The sequence below is a fragment of the Mixophyes fleayi genome, chromosome 5 (assembly GCF_038048845.1).
Source record: "Mixophyes fleayi isolate aMixFle1 chromosome 5, aMixFle1.hap1, whole genome shotgun sequence".
NCBI lineage: Eukaryota > Metazoa > Chordata > Amphibia > Anura > Limnodynastidae > Mixophyes > Mixophyes fleayi.
Window position 1 is genome coordinate 166,919,857 of NC_134406.1, and position 13,737 is coordinate 166,933,593.

The window sequence follows — 13,737 nt, forward strand, 5'->3', positions numbered from 1 at the left end:
CCATTCCTTGTTCCACAAATTATGTCAAGATGCTTAGCATCAGGAAGTCCTTGTTGCCAGCTTCAAGTGGTTATTGGAAAACAATTGCTGCAGTGTTGTAGGTAACCAGAATTTCCACCTTTACTGGTTTTCCAAAACAATGAATAGTTGTCCTCTATCTATGATGAACAGCAAAGTTGCTTAAATCCCTTATATAATGCTGAATGCCCTCTATTTCACAACCGAGTTCTGTAGTAGACACACCCTCCTAGCTTTTCCCTGTAAGATAAGAGACTGTCTGGAGGACGCACAGATTGGACACCAATAGACAAAACCGCGTATACATTCCAAATGCAGGCGGGGATATAGTGTGGGAAACAAAGCAAACCACATAGGAGTATTCATCAAAATGTAATCACCCTTCAGAACACCGTGAAATACAATCTACTAGTTTATATTGTGTGCTACATTAATTAGGAGTAAATAAAAATAAAAATCTAAACCTTAATATAACCACTTACTGTGTTGAATGAATAGGAAAGAACATTAAGCAGAAGGGGAAATGTGTTTGTGGCATCTTGTACCCCCATAAATCTAGCTGCTTAGTAGAAATAATAATTCTTTTGTGCTGCAGACCCAAAAAAATGTTACATCTTATTTTGTTTTAGATTTGTGTGCCTACTACATCTCCGTTTATTTGTGAATGTGTCAACTATTAAGATGCTCTATTAAAATACCTGTAATGTGAATGTTTATACCTTACATACAGCAGTGACTCAGTAGTAATAAAACAGCTGCTTTGGTTACATTGGTGAAAAAAAAATATATCCATTTCAGTTATTACCATGGTGTAAGTGCAACAAGAGGAGAACAACTGTGTCAGAGGATGGAAAATAATTTGTGAGATATTTGGCTCACACAAATAAATCCAGAGCTGGAGAATTTTTGGCATTTTTAAGAAATAACGAATTGCACTAATAAGCTTTTGCCTTTTCTATGAACTTGTCTTTAAATGTTAAATGTAACTCTAAAATGAAGGACTGCTCACTGTAATTATTTAACAAATAACTTGAATGTGTAAAATGTAAAAAAAAACAATAGTCCCTTCATTCAACACATTATACCTGTAGTTAAAATATTGTGTATAAATGACAATAGGGTGACTGCTTGGAATTATTTAAATTGAAAATTTAATTACAAATGGCTGCACTTTAACATAATGCCAAGCAGCAGGTATGGTTTTACCTACGTTCTGGGGCTATGCTAGATACAGCAAATGGTTGAATGCAGCTGCACGTTGTTTCTTTCTGTATTTTTAACAATTTATTAGAAAATTTAACATTGGCTTCTCTGTGAGTTTGGTACTCTGTTACATTATTGTTCTATGTGATGCCAAATTACTTATTGTAAATGGTATTATTATCTTTTAATTATAAGATGCTACAAGGTTTCCGCAGTTCCATTTATAGGGTCTTCTTTTTAAATAGATATGTAGCAGAGGAAGGCAAAAAATACAATGGTCTTGGAACTCTGTTTAAGACAGCTGTCTGGATCAGAACTTGCCGATGTAATGAATTAGTTGCACTACAACCATTACTACAGACTACCAGTACAGGTTAATTGGCTGACTGATCATTGTGGAGTCATCATTATTTCATTTTGGATTGCTGTCCACTGTACAGCGGTGTACCTACCCACACTGGTGGCAGCCTTTCTTTTAGCTGAACCAATATTCAGCCTATTAATTTATAAGGAGCTAGTGAGGCTATAAGTTAGATATTACCCGAGGTCAGGGGGCTGTAGCTGGACATACAGTTAACCATCACTGATGTAGGTAGCTTATTAAATTAATAACTCTTAGAAAGCACCTGAAAGTTATTTTGAAGTGTAACCTTCATATTGTTATTAACAGTGTCCCAATATGTTACACTATGGGCATTATCTCTGTTTTTAATGCTTTGTGCATTATATATGAGATGATTATTTACGTATTCATATTTAGTTCCGTAATTACTTGATGCAATGTGCTTTTTTTTCTGTGATCTCAAACAAATTCCACTATAATTGCTGGAAATATGTACAATTTTCTACTTCATTTTGGCAATTTAGTGTAGGCACATGGCAATATGCATATTCACTGGCATAGAGTCACAGGATTTTCCAAGATTTTTAAATGTTATAATGTCCAGTGACTTTCAATTATGCATAAAAGTGCAATATTTTCATTGTAGTAAAGTGAGCAGTATTTATATACCTTGAATCTCACGTTTTAACTTTTATAGACTAAAGGGAAATTATGCTTTGGGTTTTAAAATAATCTGATCTCTTGGAAGCATTAACACAATGCTCTGTGAAAGCCAGACATATTGTTTTGCTGCTATTTTTAAACTATATAAATGCTTCACATGCACTACTTTTTAATTATAAATTTTATGCATTTTGTACATTATGGCCAAAAGAGATGGGCTGTGTCCATATCATTTTTCCAGATTCCCAGGCTCCATGTTCATTACATGTGCAGAAATATTCCCAGGGTAAGGTGCTGATGACATCAGTGTAAAGATTTCTTTTAGCTGGCTGACCTCTCCCATGCCATGCTTATAAGCCTAGATGGAGGTTTTATAAAAAGGCTGTAAAGTTATATTCTGTAACTTTCCTCAGACAGCCAGATTACTCTGCACATCAGAAATATCACACACATATGTTTATGGTGCATATATTGTTGTACAGAAATTCTTGTATACCACCAAAATTGTGTTACAGCTTTACAGCATATAAGATGGCATCTTTTTATTAAAACATTGTTACAATAGTTACTCAGTCCCAATTTACAACTGACCCTTCACCAGGTCCTCTAGCGTACACTTTGTAGTAACCAAAAGAAGCAAGGTTTCTTTACATCGCCGCTCAGACAGGAGAGAACTTTTTTTCAGGGTGTCTGTATGCGCCATGCTTTCTCCAGGGCAGTCTTGTTCCTGCCCACACAGCAGTACAGCTGTGATGTGTTGAGGAAGTCGGCCAGGGAACGAGCACTCTAGTCTGTTGTGGCTTTAAAGTCCAGCTGTTAGACTGCTTCCTCTACGTGTTACAGCTCTACTGCTATGGAGGCCTCAGGAAGCTTGCCTGGCAGAGAGCATAATGTGCTGAATTAAAAGTGCTCTCACAAATGCCTCTCACCGGAGTGGACAGGGTGTCCCTGGGCAACCTTGTTTTTTTTGCATAGGCATAGTGCATGAAGCTAAATAACTCTTCAAGAATGGGTGACAGGTCTGCTTTAAGCAATTAAAGATGTAAATTTATAATGACTGTTTTTGATGCCCATTACTTTAAAAAGCAGAGTTTGCTACATTATAAAGGGTGATTCTATATTGAAAATGATAAATACTATCCACCAACACCCATTGCTTCCCCTTTCCTCCTCCTCCTAGCTGTAGGTGTCCATGATTATAACAGGCCCACACAACTATGAGGTTGATACACGAGTACACCCCTAACAAAGCCTTTAGTTGATCTGCCGCCTTCTGTATTTATCACACAGCTTTAGGCCACTGATGCAATGTTCCCCCCGCAAGAGCTATTGATGCTAAGACCTTGAATATTATATGGTTGAAGCAATCCAAAATGACACCAGATCACAGAAACAACATAGGATTCAGCTTTCTGCCTACTAACTCCTATTCATGGCTTCCAGAGGATAGGGTCTCGGGAGTGAGACCCCATAATTAAGAGTAAGGTGGATTTATCTCAGACTACTTTTCAATATGTTCAATACAAAGGAGAAATTATATTTTTAGTACTTCTTGCTCTGTAGGTCCCTGAGATCAAAATGGTTAAACCGTATTGCCTGTGAGCAAAAATATAACTAGTAAGCAGTCTAGATGACTGGTCTTGTCACATTTTTTTTTTTCTGTGCATGACCAAATTATAAATGGAGAACATTAAAGAAATGGAGATTGTATATCTGTACATGCAAGTCGTGCCAGACAAGACACAGTACATAGTAATTTATTAACAGTGTAGAGAAATCAATGGGGAAGTTAAGTGAGAACAAATGAAAATACAGACTGCAAGAAGATTGTTTGTATATGAACATTCCATTATTTTGACACAGCGATAAGCGGCTGGAACATGAAGATTCTGATATACAGTACATATGGCGTCAGGCTCTGGCACTGCTGCTAATTCTGAGTACAGCAAATTCATATTGCTCACTGGGAGATATGTGTGACATTGCCCCTAGCAGCTTTCTGCATTGCTGGAAAAATGTAAAAGCAACTTGATAGGGTTTCAAGTCATCCTATGTTTATTTATAGACCAATGCTTTACATTCACTATAAAGCATTAATTAACTTAAATTATCCTGATATTAAGAGCACTGCTTTATGGAAAAAACAATGGTTCTTCATCTGACTGATGCTTTGCTCAAACATTATTGCTAAGCGAGTCCAAACAAATATTTCACCTTTTTTCAGAATAATTTTGCTCCGAAAGCTTGGTTCTGTTGGACTCTTTTATTAATAGATGTTGTGAGGATACCAGGGTAATGTTTACCCTGTTCTCCCTCCTCGCCCGACATGGGTTAAATAAATCTTCAAGGTGGGTGAAAGACACACCCTTTTTATATGTACAATACACACAGGGCACAAAATAATAGCAAATATGCGACAATGCCAGAGGGCTTACCACACCTCACCAATGTCTTTGTCTCTGTCACTGCGATGCGCAGTTCTGGATGCTTAGCCACAATATTCACTCTACAACCGATGTGGTAGGGACTGCGCTCAATGTCCTCCTGCTTTTGGCATGTCCAAACAGGCACTATTTTGGATCAGTCTTTTTAGACCCTGCTCACTTTTGCTCTTCCCATGAGCTGCCCATGGACCTTCCCCAATTTTTAGCTCACTTGCAGGCACCATGCAGTTTATGGAATATTGCATTACAAAAAAACAAAAGGCATGTTTACACAATAGTAGCAGTATAGGCACCTCCTTCTCACAACATTTAAGAATATACAATAGACATAATATACATACATACATACATATGTAGTTCTCACACTACAATCCAAACAATATTAAACACTTTGTGGACTAGAAGTTGTGTCCAGCAAGCTAACCCCTATTTTCAAGGTTCTGACACTCCCATGTCATCAAAGTTCTGTCTTAGTCAGGTAAGAACTGTGGCAGCTTACACTCACAGATGCAAGTATTCAGAGAAATATGTGTATATGCACTATTCTGCATAGAGAATGTTCTGTGATGTAATACTGATTCTCATAATAGGTGATTGAACTCTCAACTACCTTCTGCTTCTAAATATTAGTCATGACTACATTTAGTAAATCAAAGCTAGCTCTGTATGTGCAAGATGATTTGTTGAAGAAAAAAAAAGGAAACAAAACAAGTACTGCATGGTGTGAAAATGTCATGCAGTTTATTGGCAGTGCTCCTACATGTGCAATTATTTTTTATATATCGAAATCATTCAATTTCTTATTGTTCTCTTGTTTCTATAAATGCTTATGATGGGAACCAGGAAAATTGTCCTTGTTGTTATTGGTAAGGTCATATAAATGAAAGTGACTGGCATCTTGGCAACATGCCACAAGTTTCACGCTTTATTTGAAAGATGCAGTTGTTAAATAATATGCACTAAAAATAAAATTAATTCTGAGGGTGTCATAAAACACTGTAGTTAATAAGGCCATAAACTTCTTTTGTGAGGTGCTGTAAATAGTGAACACCTTGAGTCCTGGGTTTGTATTTCTAAAGCAGTCTGAACACACAAAGGAAAATGGTACTTTTCCAAAGAAATGAGCCCCTTGAGGCTTAGGGGCAAAGGTGCAAAATACACTGTGCATTGGAATTGTTGGTAAACTGAAAAAAAAATTAAATTTTAATTATCATCTCAACTTTATTTGATGTTTAATCCTAAATACTCACTACATTGTTCTTATTCCTGCACTCAAACATGTTTTGAAATCTTTTGCTCCCACATTCTGACATTGTCAATTTAAACCAGCGTGTATAGTAACATAGCGTATGCTGATAAAGCACATGAAACCACTCCAGGCTCGGACTAGTCATTAAAGTCCGGTTGCCCTCTCGTGGGCCCAAGCTAAAGTGGGCATTTTTAATAGGAGAAAAGCATAGTTGTCAAATGTCCTACATTCCAGGAAAGAACCCAGACTTATCTCTGGAATTATTTTGTGCCCACAAGTGTCCGATTTTACTGTATTGACCATATATGCGATATATCTCTTATTCTGTACATGATTCTTATTGTTATCTAAATATAACATGTTAGTGTTTACTGAAGCAGCATATTTAAAATGCACACAAATTACATTGTAACCAGTTTCAGTGAACATGTCATGATGGGATTTCTGTTGACCCAAAGCCCATCTACATAGTACCACAAGTGATGCATTGATACACCTGCTTAAAAGCTTTTTTTAAAAAAATCTATGGATATCACAGGATATGTAACATTAAAATTTCCTGAATATTAATCAAGTATATTGTAGACAGTGTGTTTATGGCATGTATGGCTCATATTGGCTAAAAAAAAACCCTGACTACTCAACACTCAGATAAAAATGGTAATATTTTGGCCATGAGTGTACTCCAGCTTGTGAAACACATAATAAATATGATTTGTCTAACTAGTTGAATTTACGCAGCCTCAAATGTCAGCGGTCACAGAAGGAGTGCACACACTCAAAAATGAAGTGTTTAAATAATTAAAATTGCCAATGATGTTACTGATCACTTTACAAGAAATATGGGGCCTAGCATTAGCACTGTCACTATCGGTTTAGAGAATGGACGAAGTTGCACCTGTAGCTTAATATCAAACTTTACAACAATTTTACCAGCAAATACACACTGATATAGCACAGAAACTAATCATTGTCAAATTGTTTCTGGAAAAATTAATATTGTTAAAATAGCATATAGTAAGTTATAGTCTATGTATGATATTAAAAGTAAGAATACGTGTTCAAAATTGCTGTGTAGTATGCTGAGGAAAAAGGAAGCAAGATGGTAAAACATTATATTGTAAATGTTAAAACAAGGTGTCAGACTGTAGATAAATATTGGTATAGTATTTCAGATAGATCAGTACACAATGATACTAGGTGTGCCTTTAAACAAGCAGATGCATATATAAGGAACACTAAAATAAAAGTAAATGCTGTTTGTACAGTGTAATCTACTGCCCAGTGCTCAAACAGAAAAAAACTCAATATAAGTAAAACTCATTAGGCTGCAGCAGAATCCCCACACAACAACAGTTTTCCTTACTAATCCAGAAAAATGATCATTTCAGGATCAATATAGCTGTGTGATGAGGATTCCAGATGTGCACATAGCAAAAGCCAGGGATGTAAGCTATCTGGGTGGCTCGTAAAAGGATATTTCACTATGAATAGGAAAGTCTAGGCTGAAATGTCCCCAATATTTTTAGTCAAATTAAAAGAATGATCATTTAGGTCCATTTACGATTGTTGCCAAGCATTGCTTCACACTTGTAAGCAGTGGAAGCAATGTCACCTTGCTGCTCAGCTTTGCTGTTTATTGCATTGCACTCATTATGAAACTTTAGACATTGCTGTTTCTTAGGAGATGAAGAGACTGCTTCAAATATAACTCCTCCCAAGACCAAAAAGTGTTTTGGGTGGAGATGATGGAGGTAAAATAGGGAAAGAAAAATGTGTACTTACTGTGCAGGCACTGGTCTCTGGATCCTCGGCAATCCTGAAGACTTTACTCCTACATTTGTTGAATGAAAGGGAAGTTTTGATTGGACAGGCATTGACACCTCCACTGTCTGTTTGAAGAACAATGAGTGATAATCATATAGACGAATGCAGATTGGGACTGTTCCAGGTACTGGGTAGCCCATTGGATCTAGCAAATAGCACCTGCAAGTTAATACTTACATTTATTTATTTTTAATCTCTATAATCTCAGCCAAAACTAAAAACGCATTTGTTTTGCCTGTGGTTTAGCAATGTTAATTGATGGACCGAGGATCCGATCTTCTTTCATGGATTATCCTCCAATGTGAAGATATTCGTTTTTCCATTTAGTACATCAACAGATCTTCTAGAGTTTTGTCTTTTTATAAGCAGTCTTGTGGGATACAGCCTTCCCACAATTGTCTGGCTTCCATGTTATAGTATAACAAGAAAAATAGTAAAATAAGTATAAAAGTAATTGAAACATTGTCTTGTCCATTTTAATTACTAATTAAAATACTAATCACTTTTTATATGAAATGGATTTCAATATCGGGGAGATTGCAGTAGAGACTATTTTGTTTCCTACATTCACTCTGCTGGTTGTCTGGTTTGAGATGAGAACTGGTATATATCTTTTTTTTTTTTTTTTTGCTAAATGAATTTAGATGATAAAAATAATAGTCTAATAACTGAGCTATAGCCTCTTTTATGTACTGTAGCATGACCTCAAAGCCTTATGTAATGTCAATTTATAGAGCTATGCATTGGGTTTACACTGTATGACATTCATGTTTTTAAAGCAGTCTATTGTATTCATGGAACCAGCCACCTCCTTCAAGACTGTGTATAACCAACAAAATCTAGTGGGCTTCTAGGAATGAATGAAAACCTGTGGCTGTTCATGTAATTTTTTTTTTTTGGTGGATGAATAGAAATTATTGAAGAAAAGAACTGCTTGAAAGCAGCTTAATTTTTCTTCCTAAATTTTCTTCCTGACGTTACGCTGCCTGAAAGAACACTACAGTTGTTTCTACTTTAGATTGGTGCATACTTTTGAGGACAGGGGGAATTATGTAAATTGTAAGGAAAAAATAAAAGTCTAATATGATGATAGCGGTTAAATAAAAATAGACTGATGGCAAACCTACTTTTCATTAAATGGTGTTGCACAAATTTGTGTTGATGAATAGTTTAATAGATGCATACTAATCCCTATATGTTAAACCACAATTTCAGCATTGCATTGCAAGGTGCACCGAACAAATAGACAATCTATCAATATTGAGAATCCTAATAACATTGTATTCAGATACATGTATTATTGTGTTAACTGTGTCTCTATATTACTATAGGTGAGTTAATAACTACAATCCATATAACTGAATCAGTCACACAACTGGATGATATAAACCCTTCCCACAGGCTGTGTTTCCCCAAAGAAAAGCACTTTTTCATGACCTTAGTTTTCAGAACTAGCGTTTGCCGACATGGTAAATAGATTTACTGAGGCATGTAAAACATGTAGTTTGCAAACTTCTATATTTAACCCAGACATATTTAGAAGTGCTTTGAAGTTGCAGCTCTGCTCATAGATTGGGGATTAGATGTGACACGTTATTTTCAGATCAAATAATAACTGTGGTCATATAGGGTGATGCGTCATATGCAGATTATTTTGGTTGGCAGTAAAAATTCCTTTCAAGACACAGATGATTAACCCTCTCTGTACTGAGAATGAAAATTATATTAAATATTTCTATCATAAGACAATAGTATAATCAGGAGATATACTTCAATAAGCCTTTTGCTATTTAACAGAATCTATTGATCTTTCTATAGGGAATGTTCAGGTCATCAATGTTATGGTAATAGTTATTAGACTAAAGTAACATCACCAAGGTCTATTTGGGTAAGCGAAGTCTCAGAGCCTCCATACATTTCATGTAGACATTATTTCTATGAAGATCCCAGACCTATGTGCAAATCCTTATTCCTGTCATTATTTTATTGCTTGCTAAAGCTGCTTCCTAATTAAACATGTATTGGTCATTTGTTGATTAGATAGCAAGGTTTCAAGTCTATCCCCAAATCTTTATAAATAAGTAATTGGACTATCCATAGCTCAGTCAAAACATTTAAATAGACATTTATGAATCAGATATAGGGGTATGTTTACTAAACTCCGGGATTGAAAAAGAGCAACCAATCCGATTCTAGTTGTCATTTTGTAGAATGTACTAAAAAAAATAGCTACAATCTGGTTGGTTGCTATAGGCAACATCTCCACCTTTTCAAACCCGCAGTTTAGTAAATATACCCCATAGTCTGTGCTAATTAGGAGACAATGTAACGCATGTATATAGGATACCTATTAGGAGGTACAAGGGGAACGCAGTCCTATTTCAAATTGAACTTATCAATTATACAGTAGTCTGTCTTTAAAATAGAGGATCAATGTCCCACTTTCTGGTTGGTCTCAGAACAGTAAAAGAACTAGATATGATACATACAACGCTATTTAATATGCTCCCTCCCCCTACAATATAATGCCACAAAAAGATTAGATGAATTTTAAGGTTATATACGTTCAAAACTCTAAATTTTGTTTTGGGTGGGACTAGATAACACAAATTAAACCACAGAATCTTATCATAAGCAGAGGTTCTTCTCTCTGTACTCTGTACAGTGCTGTGTAATATGGTGGCACTATTGAAATAAGCAATACACTTCTAGACACACTTTGCCCATTGTGAAACAAAGCTTCAAATACACAATAGTGCCACATGTAGTAAAGATCTGATGTACCCTCACTCGTGACTGATTTAAGTCATAAATGAGGCCAAACTGAGAAGTATTTTAGGGAAAACTGTTTAATATAAAAGGGTTGATCTAAAGTGGTATGAGGTTTGATATTTTATGTGGCACCTCGTAACACTTATTGTTTGCAGAGAATAGAGAAGAGTGCACCTTGAGGTGGGCTGGGCGGAACATCTGGGGACAAAGTGCAAAGCAAAGGCCTTTTGGCTCCGGACATCAAGTGCACTTTGTAAATGAGATCTAGAGTTTTTATATTTATTACACAAAGTTTTAATGTGTGTGAAAGAGAGAAAAGTGTCAAGGACTAATTAGGAATGTATTTAGAAATCAGAAGCCTGCACCTGTATTTGTATTACCTGGTTGCCTTGGAAACAAAACATGTAGGAAGAAAATTGGCTTATGTAATGACATATACTCAGTGTGTTGACTGATAAACAGCAGGTAATGGAACTTGAGAGCAGATAGCAACTGTATTTTGAATGCTTCGTAATTATTTACTTTCTTATGGACATTTAGTTTTAACTTTTACGAAATCTTTGAAACTACAGACTTGACTCACACTTGCAGGCTTACCTGTCAAGAGTTTTGGATTGCGTTATAGATAGAAAGGCATAGCTGTAAATCTTTCATAACCTAAGTGATAGACTGTCACTCACCAGACTGTGAGTGCTTCTTCCCGTGTGGTTAGGAACCGTGGCCGTCCACCATCCTGAGGGTCTGCGCATGCGCAGCCCTTTCAAAACCTTCAGTACCTGTTCCTTTAACTTAATTGGCTGATCAGGCAACACTCCCTATTTAAAGCACCTGCTGTCCATACCTCGTGGCCTGATCTTGGAGTCTCATTCCCCATGAGCCTCTGAAGGTGTTCCAGTGTTTCCTCGTGTATTCAGCGCTGCTGATTCCTGTGGTTTCCAGACCACTTCTACTCCTGTGGTTTCCAGACCACTTCTACTCCTGTGGTTTCCAGACCACTTCTACTCCTGTGGTTTCCAGACCACTTCAACTCTCCTGTGTTTCATCGTGACTGTTAGCTGATTCCTATCCGCTGCCTCCGTGCACTACAGTCTTCAGACCACTTCAACTCTGCTGTGTTTCATCGTGACTGTTAGCTGATTCCTATCCGCTGCCTCCGTGCACTACAGTCTTCAGACCACTTCAACTCTGCTGTGTTTCATCGTGACTGTTAGCTGATTCCTATCCGCTGCCTCCGTGCACTACAGTCTTCAGACCACTTCAACTCTGCTGTGTTTCATCGTGACTGTTGCTGATTCCTATCCGCTGCCTCCGTGCACTACAGTCCTCAGACCACTTCAACTCTCCTGTGTTTCATCGTGACTGTTAACTGAGTCCTATCCGCTGCCTCCGTGCACTACAGTCTTCAGCTCATCTCAACTCTCCCGTGTTTCCTCGAGACTGCTACAACTGATTCCTATCCGCTGCTCTCCGTGCTCAACAGTTCCAGCTCAGCTCTACTCTCCCGTGTTTCATCGTGGCTGCACCTGCTGGTTGCTATCCGCTACCTCCGTGTACCTGCAGAGTCCTGCTGGCTGCTACTCCTCAGTTCTACTCGTGTCTGCAGCAGCTGATCCGCTCTCCGTGCTTCTCAGTGTTCCTGCTGGTCTCTACTCGCCAGTCTGCATCGGATCTGCGCCTCACTGCTTTCATCTCGTCTAGACCATCGCTACTCTTCAGGGTCCTCCAGGAGTCCAGTTCTACATACTACTCATTCCTGAGTATTTGTTCCCCTGCTGGTCTACCTACCTGTGCGCTGCACCTACTTGATTACCGCTTCACCCTCCAGGGACTTCGCATCCTGCCGGCCTCCAGCCGTTCAGGTATCTCTGCACTCCTTTCTGACAGCCTGCTCCTGAACCACGGTATGCATACTTCTCATTGACTGTGCTGGTGTATTGCATATCTTGCTGGACTGAGTTGTTCTCCTCTGGAGCTTACTATCCGCTGAGGCTTTTGCCATCATTGACTGTGTTATCTTTTGCCCGGATAGTTTCTAGGACTTTGTATTATTGCAGTGCTGTTCAGTCATTACTATATTGTGCATGTCATTGTGGATCAAGTTCAAGGTGCCCGTGTATCCTCTGTATTGCAGTCTCTCCCCGTGCTCCTCCTCACGTATATATTCAGTGGTACAACTTGCTAGAGGCAGACCACTGATTCCTGTTTCCAGTGTCACCTGTTCCAGTGTCCTCTCACATAGCAGTGGTACAACTTGCTAACGCAGACCACGGACTTCCCGGATACCTTCACCTGGATCCCATTCCTTCACCCAGACAGCGGTACAACTTGCTAAACGCAGACCGCTGACTCTCATCACCTCCTCGTTTCTGTTGGACATTCCTCCTCACTATAGCAGTGGTACAACTTGCTACCGCAGACCACTGACTACCCTCACGTGTCCTTTGTCCATTCAGTTCCTCGTGTATTACTACATATATATTACCAGTGCTGCTAGTCATAGACTTTCCCGAGCATCTCTATCATCTGCTGTTTCCTGTTCCGTGATCACCCCGCTACCAGAGTACCATATTACCACCTATACTGCTCTGGTAAGCTTATCACCTGGTGATCCCTGGGTAAAGACTCCTAGTGCCCGTGACATAGACAGTGCCATATTTTTCACAGTGACATTTCTCTTCTTCAATACAATTGAAAATATGGGATTTATTTGTATTGGCTTATAAATCACTTTGATCTTCAGAGAAGCACATGAGTAGGTGTTATGGTGATGGTTTCTGGATGTTACACAGTCAGTACCTTAAGGTCTGTTAATAGAAGGCTATTATGTTTTGCAGCAATATTTGGTAGTTTTTTTTTTTTTTTTTATAATATGCAAATGTGTTCTTTGTTGTCCAAGCATGTAGTTTATATGTTCACCTTGTGCTCTGTTATTTTTCCAACTGTCTTAAACATTATGGTAGGTTAAGCTGGGTACACACTACAGAAATTTCGACCAACTTTTTATGCCAAGCAATTTTACATGCGGCCGATGGTCCGATCGCTCGGTCCATGGACTGCATACACACTAGCCTTGTTTAGGACAATAAAGGGAAGAGCGGATGTCCCTTTAGCGACTTTTTACAGCCATGTTGTCGTGAGCAATGACTGTAATTTCGTACTCACTGTTGTGGATTGGTCGGAAGTTTATACACACTACACAGCAAAAACGAGATTGGAAC

General features: G+C 38.1%; 1 protein-coding gene across 1 annotated transcript in view; it reads left to right on the plus strand.

Moving 5' to 3' along the window:
• Positions 1-13,737, plus strand: part of GMDS (GDP-mannose 4,6-dehydratase) — a 445,643-nt gene that overhangs the window by 170,597 nt on the left and 261,309 nt on the right. The gene's annotated exons all lie outside the window — the stretch shown is intronic.